This window comes from Hoplias malabaricus, chromosome 8, assembly GCF_029633855.1.
Source record: "Hoplias malabaricus isolate fHopMal1 chromosome 8, fHopMal1.hap1, whole genome shotgun sequence".
NCBI lineage: Eukaryota > Metazoa > Chordata > Actinopteri > Characiformes > Erythrinidae > Hoplias > Hoplias malabaricus.
The window spans coordinates 43,875,035-43,880,261 of NC_089807.1; positions in this window are offsets into that span (position 1 = coordinate 43,875,035).

Below are 5,227 nucleotides of genomic sequence, written 5' to 3' on the forward strand. Positions count from 1 at the left end.
CAGATACAGAGTTACTGAGTGAAGAATGACTTTTTAAATCTCTCTTGGAACTGATTCTCTGCATTTAGCCCATCCGTGTTATTGAACACAAACGCTCACCACTGAGCAGTTTTAGCCACACACACACACACACACTCAGGTCAGTGAACACACACACAACCAGAGCAGTGGGCTGCCATCCCCGGTGCCCAGGGTGCAGTTTGTGTGTTAGGTGTGTGATTTTTTTTTTCCTGCTGGTCCTGGGAGTTAAACCAGCAAGAGTTTCAATCTCACTGCTCAAAAATACCCCAATCTCTGTGACTGTCCATTTCTGTGACCCTAGAGGGCGCTACTTTAAAGACTTGGCATAGGGGTCACAAAACCTAACAGCAGCCGTCAGAATGTTTAAGTGAATTTATCTAATTTTATTCAGTGGGGTCACTGACTGCTGTCTTCATATGCCAGAGCTATGAAGTAGCGCCCTCTAGGGTCAAAGAAATTAGCTAACACCGTTTTTTTTTTTTAAAAAAAGCTAAGCAATAATAATATTAATATATTGTATTCATATATCACTTTTCAAGATACTCAAAATCTAACAATAAATCGACAAACTGACAAAGCTAAGCTTTAAAAGTGAACAACATTAGCTCATATATTAAAAGCAGATCTGAAAAGGTGAGTTTTGAGGAGAGATTTAAAGACGGCCAGGTCTGTGCAGTGTAGCTCTGTCCCCCCCAGGTGCAGAGCTTAGTCCTAGGAGTTACTGACAGGAGTTTGGCATCAGAGGAGCGAAGATTCTGTGATGGTGAAGCACGTCAGTGAGAGAGGAAGGGGCCTGGCTGTGGAGGGCTTTGTGAGTGTATTGATAGAAGAATTTTGAACTGAATCCGGTGTGAAACAGGAAGCCAGTGAAGATTCTGAAGTGTGTGTGTGTGTGTGTGTGTTTGTGTGTGTGTGTGTGTGTGTGTGTGTGTGTGTGTGTGTGTGAATTACGAGGGGGAGATGGGGGTGTAAAAATGCTAAAAAGCAGATAAAGCGCCTACATTTGCTTTATTGATTTGTGGCGCCCTCTAGTGTCTGAACATTACTTTACAACAAACTTGCTGTGTCCGAAACTGTACAGTGCACTGTTTTGGGTTGTAGTTGTGTGCGAAAACATAGTGGACAATTTTCAGTGCACTCAAACAATCCCACAATGCACTGCAAAGTGTAGTGTACAACCCATGTACACTAAAAGATATCAGATTACCCATAATTCACTGCGTTGTTTGGTAATAACGCACATGAGGTATTGTCTGTAATCATTCACTACCGTCCTGAATTCAGTTCCCTATAATAGTGCACTACATAGTGAATATAGGGACAAACACACCTCAAAACAACACACTTCTACCAGTTTATTCTGCAACAGGCGGAGAATAGAGAGACAGAGGTATGTGTATTACCAATTTCATTAGCTCCAGTTCATAGTTAAAAATTATTACAATTCATTCTGTTGCTCTGCATACTTTGTTAGCCCCTTTCTCCCTGTTCTTCAGGGCTCAGGACCCCCACAGAGCAGGTGTGATGTGGTGGTGGGTCATTTTCAGCGCTGCAGTGACACTGACGTGGTGGTGGTGTGTTAGTGTGTGTTGTGCTGGCGTAGAGTGGATCAGACACAGCAGTGCTGCTGGAGTTTTTAAACCCTGTGTCCACTCTCTGTCCACTCTGTGAGACACTCCTCCCTCGTTGGTCCACCTTGTAGATGTAAAGTCAGAGACAGAAGCTCATCTGTCGCTGCACAGTGTGTGTGGGTCATCCTCTAGTCCTTCATCAGTGACACAGGACGCTGTCGGCTGGATGTTTTTGGTCGGTGGACTGTTCTCAGTCCAGACACTGAGGGGTTTAAAAACTGTGTCTGATTGTTTCTTTACAGAAACCTTGAGAGGAAGCAAGACTCAAAAAAAATCCATCCTCATCCAGTCAAAATTGGAGCAGAACAACAATCCAAACTACAACTCACCGTACGGGTATTTAGTGTCCAGTTTGTCCTCAGCCGAGCGAGACCAGGGCAGCAGGTCGTCGTCACAGCCGTTGGGCATGCCGTTATACCCGATCCCCATGATCTTATTCTCCTGATTCACTATACAAGCCCCCACCTGCACAGCACAGTCTACATCAGTCCACCTTAAAAACAGCCAGGTCCCTCACACACATCACTGACATCACTGTGCACACTTCAGTCTCTCAGAAAAGGGGTCGATATTTTAGTCACAGAACTAATGTAACGTAACAGATGTTGAAGACATAGTAAGGGATTAAAGAAAGAAAGAACGAAGGAAAGAAACGGAAGCAAGGGGGAAAAGTCGTACGAAAGGAAAGCAGGAAGGAAGTCAGGAAATAGGAAGGAGGAGGGAAGTAGCGAACAAAGTATGGAACAAAGTAAAGAAGGAGAAAGATGGAGGAAAGGAAAGAATAAGGGAAAAAATGAAGGTGTCCAGCTAAACCATACCCTGTGTTTTTATGGATCAAAAGGATGGAAAGTAGAAAGAAAGGAGTCCAGGGGAATGGGTCCTGTGTCTGATGCTCTGATTGAACCCTGGTGTTAGAGCCTGTGGTGCCACATGAGCCGCAAACACTTTCTAAGGTCTGGAAAGTTCCGTACACAGCTTTAGCCCTAATAGACATTTACTGAATGTCCTGGATGTTCAAATGCTGTAGTGACCCGTCTTGTGTTACATATGACCCTCTCTGACCTCATTTCAGGGACAAAAACTTTGAAATACAATTTGTGATGTGTTTGTCTCATTGGGATTTTAACCCCCCAAAATAGACAGAACACGACAAAAATAAATGTGTTCTGTGTTGTTTCTTTGATCTGTTTTATATTTCTCATATTTTAGCTTTATAGTGAACAGAGTCTGGGCTTTAATGAGTTAAATGATAACCCTTGTACCTTGGAGCTGGGGTCTTTACTCCTCTGAGCCGACAGAAATGCCACCGCCATGAAATACTCCGGCCACTCCAGATAACCCTCTCTCTTCTTTGCCTGGACACTGAGAGAGAGAGAGAGAGAGAGAGAGAGAGAGAGAGAGAGAGAGATCTCCAAATAGTCTAAGAAACAGGGACTAGACAGTCACGGTTTCATACATCACACACCTAACGAACCAATCCATCAATCCATCAGCCTGGTGGGCGGGGCATTCCAACAGAGGGTGAGGTGTGAATATAGAGGTGGGAACAAAGTGCATATTCACACAAGGTTTTTTGTTGTTGTTGTTGTTTTTTAGGTTTTTTTCTATTAAGTATAAACTCAATATAAACACAAAATTAGAAAAAAAGAAGTAGAAAAGTATAAACACACTCTAACTTCAGAAAGCACCAGGCGTCAGAGTGCAACCACTTTACAGAGATTTGAAGGCAACACAGTGGTATGACTGCACCCTTTAAGGTGGAATAATTAACCAACTTAAGGTGGCACGGAAATACTCTGCTCACCCGTTGCTGAGAGGAGCTCCTCTGTTTTCCTCTGCACTCATTCTGCAACTCTTCAGTAGTTTAAACTCTCTCCATTGCCCTGCAGCTCACATGGACGACAGCAGAGAGAACGCCCTTGAAAATTACCAAACGGCTCCACTGACCTTGCGCGCGTCAAAGCTGCGCAGAATAAGTGCAGGAAAGTGAAATATACACATTTCTCTGGTTCATTATAATTCCCCCCACAGAGGTCCACTTTTGTGTGTGTATTTGTACACGATATACATCAAACTGTACTTTTATGTGACCAATTTTTGTAAATAAGTAAGTAAATAAATAAAGTTTATTTATAAATCAATAAAAACTGCACCCATTTAGACACGGCCCTCCGAGTTCGTTTCGTTCTCTCTTATCCTCTCTACGCATCATCCCACCCCTCCATTTATCATCCCACCCCTCCCCCTTTTTCTTCCTCTACATCTGTCTCTATACATCATCCCACCCCTCCCTTTATCATCCCACCCCTGCCCTTTTTCTTCCTCTACATCTGTCTCTACTCATCATCCAACCCCTCCCTTTATCATCCCACCCCTCCCCTTTTTCTTCCTCTACATCTGTCTCTACACATCATCCCACCCCTCCCTTTATCATCCCACCCCTCCCCTTTTTCTTTCTCTACATCTGTCTCTACGCATCATCCCACCCCTCCTCTTTTCATCCCTCCCCTCCCTTCATCATCCCACCTCTTCCCCCCGCAGCTGCATGCCTCAGACCTTCTAGCTTGCACCCCTCTATAGGTGCTGTGGCAGGCCTGTCTCCTGTCCAGCGCTCTGACTACTCGACGTGGTCTACTTTTCGTAGGTCTACTCTACGCATCATCCCACCCCTCCCTTCATCTTCCCACTTCTTCCCCCATTGCAGCCACAGCTGTATGCCTCAGACCTTCTACCCCTCTATAGGTGCCGCGGCGACCTGTCTCCTGTGTGTGTGTGTGTGTGTGTGTGTGGATTGGTGGCCGACAAAAGAATCCAGCAAGAGCTGTATGCTGCCACAAGGAAGGAACAAACTCTACTGATCTGTCTGAACTGATAGAATGTTTGAGACTGAGCTGTGTTCAGTCTCAAACAACAACAACAACACGCCAATACACCATGAGTAAACAATGCTTAATGATATTGCTGCCATTTTTTCCAAATGCCATTGTTTTGATTCCAGATACATTTCTTGGGGTGAGGATGTGGTAGTGAAAATCCAACCAGGGACCAAACAGACCAGTAATGTAGGTCGCATGCATTGCACAAGCACAATTAATGTGTTGCTCTGGTATGAGTGGATCAGACATGGCAGTGCTCCTACATGGTAAGAGCAACTAATATAACGGACAGCGAGTGTAAGTAAAGTGTTCTTAATGTAGTTCTTGGTTAATATCATAGATGGACTGTCTCGTGTCAATTATTCTGAGTTCATATTGTGTGTTCATATTGATTTTTAATTTGCTTTAGCCTAGCTAAGCTGATCACAGTTATTCAAGGTATTATTTATTTATATTGTGTTTTATTCTCACAGTTTTTGGCTAACTTTGAAAAGTATGTTTTGTCCTCAGCTGGAATTACTAGAACTGACTAATTTTAAATGTGCCTTTTTCAGATTTTAAACTATTTAATTGCTTTACTTTAGATTATTGGAGAAAATACACAGATGGTTGTGGAAGCATAAACACTAAGAAATGGTCAAATGACTCAAAGCAACACTTTATATTTGAAATAAATATAAATTTTATTAAAAACGCCCA